Below are 16,869 nucleotides of genomic sequence, written 5' to 3'. Positions count from 1 at the left end.
AAGACTCCTCTCTCTAATCCTGACTGTCTTGATTTCCCCACCAAATATAATCCAGATGGAGGAGTGATACAAATTAATTTATTTTGGTACTAATTCATTACAGACAAACACTTGCAGATGATTGTACAAATGTCTTCCTCCTAACTGTTCTGCACATATAGCATGAATTTGAAATTCACAGCCATTTTAGAATGAAAATGATTCCATGATGGGTCCATTCCAATGGGTCCATGATTCCCATACAGACAGAAATGGCTGTAATGCTATATTACACTGAGAAGCAACAGAATGAGAAAGAAAATAGGCTGAGAGCGAGTGATAAGCAGTATTTATTTTCATTTCGTTTACGACACCAGAATGGGATGTATATCTCATCTCTACCAGCATTCTGCAGGCAGCAAGGCTGAGAGCAGAGAAATGATGAGAAAAATTCCATGAAGAAAATAGAAAAGTAAAACTTGAAGGTAAGGGAATATCTGCAATCCTGTACAAGTCATGAAATATAAAAGCTATTCTTGGATTTCTTGTGACCCGGTTGCAATTGTATATTTTCTAATATTGACAATTTACCTTAGATGAAATGCAAGAGACATTTCTGAAAGAAAACTGAATGCAATGCATTTACAGCGTTGAATTAATGTGCAATCACTCTGTACCTTGTTTGTTTTCCTGGAAACAGCAGCAGCCCACAGAAGGTGGGAAAACAAGTCTTCCTTCCCTCCCTCCCTCCCTGAGGAGGATCACGATGTAAGTCACAGTGACTTCTTGAAACCTGCCCTGGTATTCTAACATATTTATAGAGCATAGCGGTGATAACTGACTCAAGAACAGTGTTACAATGATCTATGAACTTGTTATGGCTAGCAAAGCTTATAGGCCACATGCTAATTTTGATATTCTTTTGGTGTACTGTTGTAGAGCTAAAAGCAAAGCAAACTTCCTGGAAAACATGTTTTGGTACAGTGCATGCTAGGCAAACAGTTCCACTGTCTGCCAGGTGTGACCTTGAGCAATGTCTACTGCAATAGGCACTGAACTGCAGCGCTATCAATGCTGTTTTGCAGTTAACTGTTCAGAAAGGTATCAGAAGCCCAGTATCGGAGAAGCTTGATGAGTATGATGATTACATGTCTTTTACTTATGTATGTTGTGAACTATGAGTCATAGGAAATAACAGGTTTATAAAAACTTAATGGCAGAATCTCTAAGAAGGGTGCCGTATGGCAAATCACTTGGAAAATGTGAAAAAAACTACGCATGTGTGCTATGCAAAGCTGCGTACACCCAAATAACTTGTCAGCTTCCACAGACTAGAATTATTATATTGGGCACAGCCACAGCTATGTTTAGAAGCTGCAACTAGTTTTCTCTAGCCCCAGTAAACCATGTTTTTGGTAGGTGAAGGCCATGTGCCTCAGACGTAGAGGGGCTGAGCAACAGAGTCGCCCCTTCAGCCAGAGTCCCCTGTGCACTGGAGCTTGCCTTGAGCACCTTCGCTTCATGCCTGCACTTACCTCTCCCAGCACAGGGAAGTCCTTGTGGCAGCACTTGCAATTTCTGTAGGGCAGGATCATAGAATCATAGAATGGTTTGGGTTGGACTCCACCTTAAGGTTATTTAGTTCCATCCCCCCTGCCATGGTCAGAGACACCTTCCACTAGATCAGGTTGCTCAAAGCCCTATCCAACCTGGCCTTGAACACTGCCAGGGATGGGGCAGCCACAGCTTCTCTGGGCACCCTGTGCTCGTGCCTCACCACTGTAAAGCAGCTTCAAAGCAGGAAATGCTGGGAGCTGGCAGTGATTATTTTACTTCTCATGACACCAGTGCGGTTTCTTTTGCGCACTAGTAGCTGGAATCATATAACTATCTCTGAAGTTTAATTTTCAGTCTAGAAGATGCTTATCTTGGAAACACAAACCAAATATGCTCCAAATAATCTTGAAGTTATTATGCTAAAATCAATATATTACTATTTTTAGTTCTTCCAAAAGTCAGGGCTTAAACATGATTTATGATAGTACAGTGTTGGTGATTCTAGAGAACATACTTGTGAGAAGCTGTGTATTTCTGAGTGTGCAGATAACAGATACACAGGAAAAAGAGTGGGGAAGGTCGAACCACTTGTGACAAAAAGGGGATTTTCTGAAGAGTATTAATCAATATTCTGACTCTGGTTCTGGAGCTCAGACAAGCAGCCTTGGCTTTCCCCATCTGTGTCAGTGGGTGTGTAATAGCTCCCAAAACAGAATTTGGGGGAACGCATTAAATTAAATGTGTTTTGTTTTTTGTTTCCTCCCCAAATCTGGGGTTTTGTGATGTCTTGTACATGCAGGAAATACACCAGTTTGTCTGCCACATTATCATTTAATATTGCCATTCATACTGCAAGGGAGCACTATGGTTGGTCCTTTTATGTTTCATGCTAGTTTTGTACTCTGAGCTCTACAAAGTGGAAGGAAGCCTGGGAGAAAACTCAGATCCTGAGGATTTGGAGGCAGTGTTGCATACACCCACCCACCTTTTCACTGCAGTCAGCCTGGCTCTTTGCTCACATAAAAAAGGAAACAGTAGCTCTAATGGGGGAAAAATCAACAAAACCCAGTGACACCCCAGATGTCCACCATCCATTCAGTGACTGACAAATGCACAGCAGATGGTGTGAGTGCTCCCGGATGTATTTACAGATCAATGTAAAAGTACGTAATAAATAGCCAACAGCAAATGCAAGCCACCTACCTTACTGCTGGTGCCTTGGTGTCACTGGAAAACATGCCTGACTGGAAACATGGAGGAAGAAAAAAATTGAAGTTACCTGTGCTGAATGACAGATTACCTATTGCGCTTCTTATGTCTTACAAGCTCAACCCCTTTTATTCCCAAGGACAAATTCAGAGACTGTTGACTGTGTTAGTCAGTATCATTGCCACCTCCTTCTCTGCAGGTGCAGTGATCTTATCGCAGTCTAAGGCAGGATTTGTCTTTATCCCACCCTCTGTATATATGGAAATGTTGAGTGATGTGCAGTCTCACCAAACCTTGTGGGACTGAATCATGGAAATCACCGTTTGTTTCTCTGCAACAAGTTCTCCTCTCTTCTCCAAAGATGGAAGAAGAAGGGGAAAGTATATTTGGCTTCTTTATTTCCCCATAGAGCAGCAGCCGCGGTTTCACTGAAGCACTGATGGCAGGGACCTATGGCTGAACGCCTGGGTAAGGGACCCAGCCCCTCATACTGTGTCTCACTAAGCTGCGTGCTGAGCAGTGGGGCTTTGCTAAAGCAATGAAGGAGCTCTGCTTTATCAAAGCAGAGTTTTACAGGTTTCCTGGTTTAGAGAAGGTTTGTTATCCCCCAGGGCTAATCAAACAGGAAAAAAAATCAGTAAAACATTTTCCAGTGGTATTATTTTAACAGCCGTAATTATGACATGCTCTGTAAACAAATCTGGGCACTGCATGTCTGCCACCAAAAGGCCCCATAGTCTAAATAAAGGTGTTCTCCTGCGTGAGCAGAAATAACCCCAGTATTCCTCAGCTTGCCTTAAAGCAAAGCAGCTTCTCTTACTTGCCCCTCTTTTCCTTGTCTGGGTTTTGATGCTCGTCAGTCATGTCTCCTCCAAAACAAACCACACATAAACTCATACTTGCAAGTAATAAACTTATTACTTGTGAGATGGTTCACACCTGCAAAACACTTCAGTAAAGGCTGGTAGAAATATTATTCTCCCTAAAATTTGGGTTAAAATTTTTGCCCAGTGAAATCAATGGCAACAACCTACTCAGACAAAAAGAAGTATGCCTAGGTGTGGGAATGCTTTGAAGTCCCACAGCTAGCAGGTAACCACCAGGAGCATTTTAGAAATAGTTTTCTTTAATAAGTATTTATGAATCCAGCCTTTTTTTCCATTTAGAAATATTTCTGTAGCTAGGGTAAAACTGGAACTTTGTAACTTTCCCACTTTCTCTCAATTTGAAGCTGTTCCTGTGATTCCTCAGTGCCAGTGCAGGAAAAAAGTACTGCGCCACCTCTATTAGCACCTATATTTTAATATCAATGTATTGATAAATTTAGCCTGCTATTGTAGTACTGGCTGAATATTTGTTTGACCTGATAACCTTCCAGAGCTGCTTTCAGACTTCAACTAGGAGGTTTCCAGAGCTGGAGAAACCATTACTCCTTGTAGGAGTTTGATTTATCCTCACTGTTAAAAATTAGCACCATTTGTCTGTTTTAAAATTGTTTGCCTTTAAGTTTAGAACTCTTGCCTAATTCTTACTAACACCAACACAATAAATTCTATATAGCAACAAGAATATTAATTTTCAATATATTTGGAAGTAATGGATGCTCTTAAGAATAGAGTCATGCAGAAATGAGCAGGTCTCGAGGCAAACTGGTGCAGTGGAGGTTTTGCACTCAGCTTCAGTGGGTCCAGGATTATACTCTTCTGCTCACAGGCATTAGGAGATTAAACCTTTGCTGGATGTTATGATTCTTTCTCTGATAAATATATTGGTCGAGAAACGCACTTTTTATGAGTTTGGTCATTTACATTTTGCATTGTATAGAATAAAGATTTAAACCCAGACTCTGGACCTGAAATCTAAACAGAATTAAAGTGACAGAGTCAGGCTGCGCCAAGCCTGGGAGTCTGACATGAGGGAAAAGATGTTGAAAGGAAAAAGAGAGAGCAGTGACCAAACCCTGAATCCAGCTGTAGGATAAGTTACTGGAAGGCACAAATGTCTTCTTTTTCTCTTTCTCTGGATTTTTTGCCTTAAGCTCTCTAAAACAACTTGCATCAACAACTGGGCAATGTTTACTAAGCGAAGCCTTCTCCCAGTTCTTTGATTTCAAAGTTTAAAGCACAGAATATTTCTGTTTGCCTTCCTGCTAGCTCCATTCTTAGTGCACTCTTGCATACATGCACAGCTTTTGGTTTTTTATGTGTGTGTGTCTGTATTGACAGGCATTATCTCTTGTGTGTGTTTTAGGTGGGAAAACCTAAATGGACGTGTACAGCAAAATAGGAGAAATGGCACTGCTTTTGGAAGAAAGAAATCTTAATTTTGACTTTGCCGCACGCATCCAAAGGCATAATTGTAACACAAGAAATTATACCTAAAGTAATAGCTAAGGCAGCAACATTTACCCAAGGTCCTGGATGGAATTTGCAGCTTCTGCGGCACAGTGCCCTGTTGGTGGGAGCAGCCCTTGCTGGTGCAAGCAGCAGCCACATGTTTAATTAAATTACAGCTATAGTGATCCTGGGTAACCAAATTTGCTGCTCTATTTCAATTTCTCAATTTGCCAAATGAGAATATTGACACTTCCATTACAGAAGGAGAATGGAGTTAAAGATTCCAGTGATACAGTGCTCTGAATTTATAAAGTGGCAAACCATGCCAAATATTGTTATTAGTAGAAGTCTGTATTTATAAGATTAAATTTATTTACTGGAAATTACACATTTTTTATAAGGCCACAAAAAGTCTCCTGTGAAACCATGGACAGTGTTAAAATCCCTCTACTAGGCCAGTATGGATTATTCTCAAAAAGAGAAATTGATATGAGCCATATGATACCTCTATATATCCAGCTATCTGGATGTAATTTTGTGTCTATAATTCATGTTTTATTTTTCTTTTGCCTTCCAGTAAAAATCAGAAGCTATCACAATTTCTCCTATCAACAGTATCGATGTTATATCTTCTATAGAGTACATGTCATTTTTAAAGAAGTTCCTCTGTGTCCAGACATGATGTCCCTGACTGAACATCCAGGTCACATGCAGGATAGTGAACGGTCCTGAACAGGGCACAGAAGCTGAATTTTAGGTGAAAGAGTGATGTACCCGCAGGACATAGCAGCCAGGGTTAATTATTTTGCCCTGAGCTCCTGGCAACCCAATTTAGACAGCAACAGGTAGTTCAAAGCCAGCCTAACAGTAGTAGAGTAAATATGTCACCCATTACTGATCCTGTGCTGAAAAAATATCTCCAGATGTGCTTCATATGTCCTGACATCTTTTGCACAAAAGTCTACTGACTTGGGCTGTGTGTAAGAAAATACAATTTGTAACATACTCTTATTAAAACAGAAGAAAGTGAACAAACACAATTATGTACACAAATAAGTCTGTCATTGCCTACATCAAATACCTAATGAAAACGTAGTTTGAAACTAGCAGCTTTGAAAAGACAGCTGCTTCTGTGCACTTTTAAAGTTATTTAGCTTTTCCTTCGCTGTGTGTTATAATGATTTGCTCTCTTTGAAAAACATGCAGCAAGGGAGTCTATTTTCAGTTCTATGATAAGTGGCGTGTGCTTACCCACAGGAATATGGGCAAATCCTTGTATTGGTGTGGGAGGAGGTTTGCACTCAAAAGACCAGTGAAAATTCTTGGTTTAAAAAATGTTAATACTGCTTCTAACAGCAACAAAAATCAGATCTTGCTTTTCACTTGGAGCAAGGGAAAAAAATACAGAAGGTGAGAAAGACTCAAAGATATTGAATAATTGGTAAAGTCAAATTACATTTTAAAAGTATTGGGTCTTCTGCCTATAAATGCAATGGACCAGTTTTTTCCTTTCATTTGCATCATTACCATGCCAGCTGAAATAAATGATATTCCCCTTTTTAGTCTATGACATTGTAGTGATGCCATTTCACACATCTAAGTGGGAGCACATTTTGCTTGAATAAGCCTATTAAAGAAATTCCTTGTTTTTGTTGTACCAATGTATGCTGCATGTGACAGCACAGCAGGTGGCTGTATCGAGGTGAACTCTAATTAATTCAAATCAAAAAGTGAGAGAACCAGATAACAGGCTCTACAATTAGTAAATTACATCAAGTGTGTGCAAGTATCTATCAGCAAGTAGCTGCCTGACCATTGTGTCTTAGTGGGAAATCCAGCCAATTCAAGACCATAGTGAGTGCTTCTCCAAGTGATAAACCAAAGGGAGCTGAGGGGTGATTTCCCAGCGCTACCACCACTTTCCAGCTGGACCCTTCGAGCCTTTCTGTCACACTGGGGCTAGGTGCCAAGTGGAGCAAAGACCCCGGCTTTGACCCGGGGTGCACTGAGTGGTGGTCTGTGGAGTCATTGTGACCACCCATTTTATTAGGAAATAAAATAGCAAATAATAATAGGAAATAAAATGGGTGGTCTTCTTACCTCCTTGTTATTAGAGTGTCCTGAGCTGTACAATGTATTTATGAATAGTGCAGCCTTACACCTACTTTTAAAAGCTGTGCTGTGAGTATTTCACTGTGCTTTTCAAAGCAGCTATAAAACATAGGAAGGGCTTAGGGGAAAAAGATTCTGCTCCCACCATAAATCAAAAGTAAGCAGACAAAGGTCAAAATACCAAAAGCCACAAGAACATTAACACTTAGGATATAAAGATTTCCGAAGAAACTAATGCCTGCTCTTTCCTCAGATAAAGCAGACACCTTATCTTTGGGAGTTTACAAAATGGAGCCAAGCTATACAACTAACCACTTAACTAAACCAAGGCCTGGATCTTTTAGCAGTCTGCAGTCATTAAAGCTCTCAGAAAGTCTCCCAGGAGCCAATATGCTTGCTTAAGTATATGCTGTAAAAGGTCCCTGAGATTTACAAGGAACTGCTCCATGCTAAGCTAGGCACCATCTGATAAACAAGCAATTTTAGCTTCAGGCTAAACGATGCTCTTTGAGGCTTTGATTTACAACGCTGCAGATGATATATTTGTAGTTCTAGGATAGGTTCTGCTGTGGACCTGCTGTGATTACTCATCCATGAACTAAGTTAGGGCTCAGATTTTCAACTACGAGGTCAGACGATTGTGAGCAGAGCAAGAAATGTTTGATAAGGTTTATTTAGATGCTAACCACATTAAAAAAGAATAAATTAAGCAAACAGGTGAACAATTCTTAAGCCTTCTAGGGACCAAGCCTGGTTTTATTTTATTTTTTTGATAGCTTGATCTTACATGTATTTTGAGTGAAAAAGATACAAAACTAAGTCCCAAATTGACTTTCTGGACTAATTTTACTTTCATTAGACTATCTTTTGAAAAGAGCAATGCACTTAGCTTGACACCTTAAAATAGAAAATCTAACATGGATCTTATAAAATTTCTCAATCCTATTCTACTTTCCCTCAACATCTAAAAAACATCAAAAAAAAAACCAGCACAGGAGAAATCATAAACTTCAGAAATTTAGATTAAAACCCCAGACAGCCTTAGGGGAAAGCAAGCAAGCAAGCAAGCAGAACTTAGCAACTCACAAACTTGTTGCTTTCATAGTTTTTTTCACTGATCCAAGACATATGGGCCCAATCCTGCACACTGCTGAGTGCCTTCTGAAAAGTGGCAAGTAGTCTCAAGTGCTATTAAAAGCAGGGATTTTATTTTAGATTTTTCTCTAACTTTGCTCTCAGGAATACACAATTCATGGATTATAAAAAGGTGTGATTTTAACCTTGCCACTGCAAATATTAGGGTACTTTTATTCCTCCAGAAAACAGCACAGATCAAATATTGTTAAAAGTAGATTAAACACAAAAGTTTTAGTTCAAGAAAAAACCCCACATTAATTTATTGATTTTAAATAAAATTTACATGTTTTGAAATTTTGAAATTGTTTTCTGTAACACTCATTATTGATCTTGCCTATTTAATATGTCACTGGAAAAGTCTGGAAAAGGCTTTTTTGTTATCAGAAAATCTGTAGACGAATTTTAAATGTGCACCTACATTTTTGCTCATTTCTCTAGGTGGTTTTCAAATGTAAAGTTCAGACTTATGAAAACTGTGGATCTGAAAATTTTCAAAAATGCTTTGCTTTTAAAGGCTAGTTTGCAAAACTGCTTTTAAATGCACAATTTTCTTTCACTTTAAAACCTACCCATGCTTGGCTTCTTTAAATACTTAGTCCACAAAGCCCATTGTGTTGGAAGCATAGCATGCCCCGAATTCTCACCACCTTGGCTTCTTGTAAAGTTTAACTGAATTTATATTGAGGTTTATGAAATCATTATGATTTCATAATGCAAAGAAGGCATTTATCAAATGAGCATATGACGGAAAGCAAACAAAACATGTTGTTTCAGAAAGCCTCTGGGACTCAGCAACTGCAGAAGGGGATCTTGCCAGCTGTACCGGTGTTTTCCTATGGGGGGGTGGGGGGGAGGAAATACATAAAAAGCTGTTTTCATTTTTCGCAAATACGGTGCAAGATGTGCATGTGGCAGTCGAGATACTCAGGTATTACATGTGTTGTATTATGTGACATCAATTAAATTCAGAGACATGGTGCTTGTTTAAATATCAGTGAAGGATTATATGCAGTGTCTGGAAATTGTTAGGAATTGCAGTTGCAGTCACATTAGTATCAATAGCTGGAGTTAAGGCTCCAAACTGTGTTATAAAGCACTATCTTTAATCATTTTCTGCAACTCTGTTCAGATTCAAATTTAGAGTACAATGTTTTTGTTGGAATCTCCTTAGTACAGTTAAATCTGGCCTGTGAACTGAAGAAACAATGTGGTTTTGTTGAATGCCAGCTGGTTGGTGCCATCCCTTAGGTAAGAAGGTAATACCTGTTCACAATCTAGATACAAGTAATTAAGTCCTGCATTTTCTGCAGGTATTGCATGTGATATAAACCAAATTCTATCAGGAGCCCGATAATGCAGATATCTCATGGGAGGATGCAACTTCAAAAAGCTCCCTAGTAAAATTTTAACAACTTCAAGAAAATTACTTTTAATTGAAGCAACTCAGAGGCCGTGCATTGGCCACCTTCCAGGGGGTGCGCTTGTGTCATTCCAAGTGACATGAATGATACTTGCAGATTTGCAATGAATGGTCAAGAGAGAGAGGGATGTTAGATATTTAATGTATGTGAAATACAATATCAAGGTTCAATTAGCAATGTAAAAGGACACTTAAAAGGAGCTTAACTTTTAAAGTAGTACATAGCATCACTACTTGTGTTCTTCTTTTGGTTTCAAGGCTTTACATAAAGCTAAATCCAATTTCTTTAATGACAGGAATGCTAGTAGAAAAATAAATAACTTATAAACCAACCACAGCTTTTATTATCATAATTTTTTTATCTATTCCTTTATAGAGAGGGACTCCATGGGAGGAGGTTTTCTAAGAGTACAGTAAATTCTACATGAGTTTCTGTGTTAAGAAGGTAAAACCAATAAAGGCTGGCAGACGTGCAGGACAGGTACAAGCAATTTAACAGAGGGGGAGGTATGTTTTTTAGCAGCCTTGCTGCTCAGCTGGGATTTTCAGCTGCTTTAAAGCCAGGTGTGTAGTCTCTCAGGTCAGGACACCAGTGATGCCAGCATGGAGGACTTGAACCAGGCTGGCAGCTGGGGTGGATGCAGAAATGGTGAGATGCAGCTATTAGCATCACAGCTATGATCATCCTCTATCTCAGCAGCCAAGTGCAGATTGTCCTCTGCTGATCAGAGGAGCTCCTAATAGCTAGTCCAAGCAGTGAAGAGAGGCAGAAGTCCTCTGCTCCTTGCCTGTTCCCCTCCTACCATGAGCCCTCTGCCCTGTGGGTGGGGAGCTTGGGCTCTGTTGTCTTTTCTTCAGATGCCTGTTCTTGCCACAGGCTGCATGGACAGGGGACCAGCAGAAATATTTTACTCCCCCTTTTATTCTGGACCCATTAATGCCTTTATTGCTGCTCCCAGGCTGTGTGTATTGTTTTTTCATCACCAGGAGCCTCTCCATCCAGTGTCAGGATATTGGACTGGCAAACCAAGAGCGTGTGGTTTTCCCCTGCTCTGTTTTTGGGGTTTTCTGACCAGTGGAGCTTGGTGTTTGAGATCTTCTGGCCTTGTTTTAGCTATCAAGGTCAGATGAATGCGGAATCTGAATCTTCATGAATATCATTATGCCCCAGAATTTTCCCAAATTCTGCATGCTGGGACCTTTTCAGATCCTTTGCAAGGCTACTCATCTTGAAAAATAAAATAAATTGGTAAATCTCCATTCCAATTGCAGAAGATAGAATCTAGGCAGCTCACAAAAAAGTGAAAATATGCAAAGTAAACAGATTGTTTCTGACAGTAACAACCCTGCGATTGCATAAAGCATCATCAAATTGCAACATGCACGTATTAAGCTTTGAGAACAACTGAATTCACAGTGACACATTCTCAGCTCTTGAATTCATTATCACACCTGCTCAGCTTGGCGATTTGCAGTATCGTACCTTGTTCTCAAAGGTGGCCTCCAAAGGAGTGCTATATTATCAAGGTAATCTCATTTGGGTTCAATTTTCTGAATTTCTTTCTGAATTTCTTTCTTTCTGTATGGAGAATTGTAGCAAGGGCAGGGCAAAAGGGTGCCAAATAGAGGTAAATATATGCAACTCTTCTTTGGGTGCTGCCATCTGGAAAGATGCCCATAGCAGGTCTATAAGTGCTGCTGAAAAGAGATTGGAAAATGGGAGCGTGCTGCAGTGCCATCATATCGTGCTGTAACTCTGGCTGTAGAGAGCCCAGCTGAGCTGATCCAAGTGCACATTTCCCTCTGTAATTTAGAACAGTTAGCTTTATTAAATAGAAGTTCCTAGGAAAAAAACAAAACTAAACCCAAAAATCTGATTTATTGGGCAAATAGCAAGAGCTAATCACCAGAGAAGAAGCTTTTTAAAACAAAACAAAGGAATTCTTCTGGGCATAGCAGCTGAGCTGCCAGCCCCCTAATAAACACAGTCATCCAAGTACAAAGAAATCCATATTTCATGACAGTGCTACAGTTTTGATCCTGGACTTTTTGCTAGGGATTCTTTAAGTCATCATGGTAATGGATACTCTTACGGGCTATTATTTTTAATAGTCTAATATATTAATGTGCTGTAGAATTTAAGTATGTTTAATTGCTGTGACTTCTGTAGTTCTACCAGGTAGTCTATTGAAGTATTTTCCCACTTATTTTAACAAAACATATATGCAAAGACTTATATTTCACGTTTGTCAGTAGATGTCATTAATGTGTATATAAATAATTTTATATGGTTGACTTTTCCAGAAGTAGTTATTGTTGTTATGGTCAGAATGTGAGTGTGCCCTTGTAATAGTATTTATTTAAGGTCAGAATTAAGGTTATGCTGCAATGCAATATGTTGTTTATAAAGCAGATGTATATTGAACCAGCACACTATTTATTGTGTATTTATATCCATTTCCTTGATTTTATGTAATTGATACTTGGAGATGAGACAGTTGATATGTTTATGAAAAATACTTGAAGCTGTTAAAGGGTTTTCATTTTTGTTTGTTTTGGTTCACTCTAATGTGTTTTTTTACCCATTTCATTTTCTCATTTCTCACATATGTACTAAAGTACATTTTTTCCAATAAGAAAACTTTTTCCTCTCATGAAAGGCTCCATGTCATTATAGTAAACGGCTGCAGCATAGTCAATGCCAAAAAGGGCTGGGAACTGACAGACAGATCTGCAGTGCAAGATCTGCCAAGGTCTTGCAGAAGCAGCTGGACAGAGAGGAGTCACCCAAGCCACCTCTCGGAGGGGGCATTGGAGTGCAGCAATCTCTTGCACTGCAGGGATGTGTGTGAGCAGTGCAGCATCTGAAAGCAGTCATCTTCTGTCTTTAAAACAAACCCCTCCTGCTGCTGCTTCCACTCTTTCACACACTTATATACATGGGAGGGAACATACAAATTAAAAATCATGCTGAATTAAAAAAAGAAAAATGATATGAAGACTTCTCATCTATATTTCAGAGAAGAGTGTTGCAGTCCTATTGAATTTCACATTTTCAGTGCAACTGTCTTGCTCAAAAATGCAGATTAAACCGTTATCAGGTTGTGACACTGTTTCATACCCGATTTCTGTTCAAATCGCTAGTCCTGTTTGTTTTTTCTTTCTATAAACCAAGTGTCTCCATTTTCAGACATAAAAGGAGAGAAACAATAGAGACACATATAGAAAATTTTGCCTTTAATTCCATGCTATAAGAAAATATGCCTGCCTATACACCAGTCCATGCCAGTTTCAAGATGTAAGTACATTTGGATCATGTTGTTAAGTGGGTCTGTATTTTGTATTTCATAGGGATAGTAGTACTATGTCAGTCACTTTAGCCAGCTTTTTAACAAGACTGGTCTTTATGCCTTAGGATTGTAGGCAAGGCTAGGAGCATTACACTACTGCAAGACATCCTCATGAAACTTCCACCTGCAGTCAGCTTTAGAGTTAGAAGTGGTCATCTGCTTCTGTGGTCTTCACTGCAACCAAAGGCTCTAAACAGCTCCTGGGAATAAAATCTTCTTGCGCACAGGTCCTGCCTAGTTGCAGCTCATCATCACACAGTAATGTTGATCACATCTTCTTACCCTTAATGATAAACAAATACAGAGATCCAGATATACACTGCTCTGCTTTGTCACTACCTTTACATTATATACAGGATCATAGAACGGTTTGGGTTGGAAAGGACCTTAAGATCACCTAGTTCCAACCCCCCTGCATGGTCAGGAATGTCTCACTTTAGACCATGTCACCCAAGGCTCTGTCCAACCTGGCCTTGAGCACTGATAGGGATGGAGCATATATCACCATGTATATCTGTCTGTCAACAAATACGTTTTACTACAAATGTTCCTGATATTTGTGTATTGAGATACATTTTCATATAAATGTGTAAGAAGGCCATTTGTATACTTACAGGCAAATGGGGTTTGCATTTATTACAGCATTTCTATTCCTATTAGAATTCAAGAGGTTTTTTTTTTATTGTATTCACAGGGTCTGCAGTGAACTGTTTTAGTCCTTGATTTAAATGATTATCAGCAATAATTGCATTTCTAAAGCAGTAATACTTGAGTAAAAAGACTTAGAAAGAATGCAGCACAATATGGACTATATTTTGGGACTATTTCTTCTCACAGAAATGCTTCTTTAAGCTTTGGGCCAACGTTGATCTCACATTACTGCAGGTATGTTATAGGGTAATAAGCTTAAATCTGTGATTTAGCCTCCCTTACCATTGCTTTAGAAGCAAACATATACTTATATACCTTCATGCAAGGTTTGTTATACTGAGATGCTCATCTCCACAAACAGTGGTATGCTAGAACAGAGGATGGCTGACACAGCTCCTAACGTGCCTGCAGCAGCTTGAGAAAAGCTGCAATGGTCCCAGATGCAGATAGGGATGCTCAGCAACCCTAAGGGGAGGCAGGAGAGCAGCTGGGTGTACGGCATGGCACTTGGAGCAGGTGCATTGCATTACCATCATCACAAGCCATATAATGGCTTGGGGAGAGTTGGTTTCTTCAGGTTTGGTGTTGCTGTGGCGGTGGGTGGTTTGTGTCGGTTTTCAGGTATTTGCTTATTTAAAGTCTTCTGATCTGATTCTTTGTTCACAGGTTTGTTATGGTGGTGGCTGTGAAGGGTGCTTTGTCAAATACTTTCTTTTGGGTTAGCGTGGGGCCTGTTCTTTAATCCCTGTAGGGCTTGAGAGGCTATGTCTCTTCTGGATCTGCTGGAAGAAGAGTGGGAATTTGTGGTTTTTCCATCAGGAGATGTTTCACTTCTTTTCTCTCTTGGGCACCTTGTAGTTGTGGTTTTGTAGTGTGGTTTTTACTGCTGGTTGGGTAGGTACCAAGTGCAGCATTGCTGGCGGATGAGCATACTCCAAATATTCTCTGCCCAGGGAGTTAAAAACCAGTGTTGCTGTACTTTTCTGTGTATCCCTATTGTGACTGTGTTACTCTCATTGTAGGGTTTAGACCTGTACTCAAAGAAACGGCTTGTATGCCAAAGAAATCAGGGTAAAGTCTGACTGACAAAGCTCAATTAAGAAATCTCAATGCAATGGTGTGAAATAAGACTATAGCCGAGGAAACAAATACAGCTGCTCTAAATGACTAGTTGTCATGAAATAACTAATACTAATGTTATTAGTTGTTATAAAAGAAGTCCCACCTGTTTTCTTGCTAGTTTAAATTCACTGGCTTCTTTAGATCCCATTCTAATTTACCCAATACCAAAACTCTCCCTTTGTAGCTATGTCTGTGTTGAATTTTCTGCCACCCGAGTGGTTGCATGCTGATGCAACTGTACTGTACACTGCAGACAAGGAAAGCTGCAGTTTGTGCTGATGAAGCTCAATGTGATTTTGAGCAGGAGGTCAAGTCTGATGATGGTCATGGTTGCTCCCTCTGTCTTTGCTTCAAGTTTGCAGTTATCTATGCAGTTTGAGTTATCTATGTCAATGACTGGATGCCAGTTGCTACAATGGAGAGAATTCCTAGAGTATATTAGGTTTAAGTCTTGTCTTTGATTTTGAAGAAGGCAGTTCCTTTTAATCAGAGATTGAAAAGCCTCTGTGTCCTTTTTTCCTGCTATTGCATGCTGCTGTTACTTTGAATATTTAATTATATATATATATTTAATGTGCAGTAGACAGAGTTATGAAGAAGGGAATTGAGAAACACTTCTGTTGGGTAACATAAAACTCATGTCTGGTACTAGGATAAATGAATGTGGTGAGTAACATAGTCTGAATTCTTCTACCTTGTATTTTTTTTAGACTTCCTGTAGTAACTTATACAAAAATAAGTAAAATATATCTGCCAGTCATGAACGCACAATTGAAAATATGCTGTCTCAAGGAAGCTCTTCTGATGTTTGTTATTCAGTGACTATAAATGCTGGTTCAGGTTCTTTTCAAAAAACAAAAGTGAAGTTAAAACTGCAGACCTGCAAAGCTGGAAAAGTGGGGTTTTCCTCTTTCTTCCTCTCATAAATGTGATTATAAACCAAGTAAATACATTGTTGTTCATCTGAAATGAGAACATATTTGATGTTATCTTTTTTTGAAAGGGTTTGACTAACCTGGCAGTACTTAGTCCACTGAATAGCAGCAAAGTGCATTGTACTCTTTGAAAAAGTGACAAAAGTACATGCCTTTTATGACTTTTATTAATAACTAGCTTATATTTATTGTCCAATATGAATTTAGTATAGGATATTATGTTATTTTAATTTTAGCTCTGCTATGGTTGCTGTTTAGTTTTCCTATATTTTCTCTCCTGAATATTCTTAAAAGAGGCTTATTATGAAGAAATGGTTTTGACCCTTATACTATGTATTGGTGAGTGGAGGGAGTGGGAAGAAACACGATGAAGTCCTCAGTGTGAACCTGAATAATGCATAGATTTTAAACAGAAGGGGTTTCAGTTTACCGTCCTTGTGGTCCTTTCCCATTGATTCTACCACTGGCAAAGTCAGGGGCAGATTTGATATCAGCTACAAAAACCTCAAAATTGACCTGTAAGTCCTCCTTTCCAGTAGATTATCTACTACCTTCTGGTGCTTTTAGGTGATGTTGCTTGAAGCCCCTTAGATGTTTATGCATGCACAGTTTTTGCATCCAAAGTGTTTTGCTGTCTTAAAGAATGAGGTAGGGAAGCCACAGAAGAAACTTAAGGACTCACATGTGTCTTTTGTAGGTCAAGGGGAGCTGTTGAGGGGTGGCTGAGGCTTCATAAAGAAGGGGCTTGAGCTGGACACCTGGGTCCCTTGAGTATTATAGCTGGATATCAGATTGTACAGTCAGGATGTAACAGAGGCAGTTATGCCCCCAGCTCCAGTCCTGCTGGAAATTGGGAATCAGTCCTGAAACTGATTTTTATGTGATTGATGGTAATGATAGTAATTGCTAATGGTGAGATGAGGTTAATGCTCCCAAACACTTGTGATTTCAAGTGTGGGGGACTGATGTTATCCCCTTGAGGGTATTGATAAAGGAGGGATTCCTTTCACTTTCAGGTATTTGATGTGAAACTATATTAATTTAAAGAAGCCAGTAGAGTT

General features: G+C 39.3%; 1 long non-coding RNA gene across 1 annotated transcript in view; it reads left to right on the top strand.

The window, feature by feature from the left end:
• Window positions 1-16,869, top strand: part of LOC133269596 (uncharacterized) — a 153,229-nt gene that overhangs the window by 37,762 nt on the left and 98,598 nt on the right. The window contains exon 2 of the long non-coding RNA XR_009743506.1: window positions 357-464. This is a non-coding gene — a long non-coding RNA (uncharacterized LOC133269596). The remainder of the gene's footprint in view (window positions 1-356; window positions 465-16,869) is intronic.

Source organism: Pezoporus flaviventris, unplaced genomic scaffold (assembly GCF_033815535.1).
Source record: "Pezoporus flaviventris isolate CSIRO_AGI_PZ_B2104156 unplaced genomic scaffold, CSIRO_AGI_Pfla_v1 ptg000001l, whole genome shotgun sequence".
Classification (NCBI taxonomy): Eukaryota; Metazoa; Chordata; class Aves; order Psittaciformes; family Psittacidae; genus Pezoporus; species Pezoporus flaviventris.
Note: the sequence above shows the minus strand (reverse complement) of the source record. Positions and strands in the feature narration are given on the sequence as shown.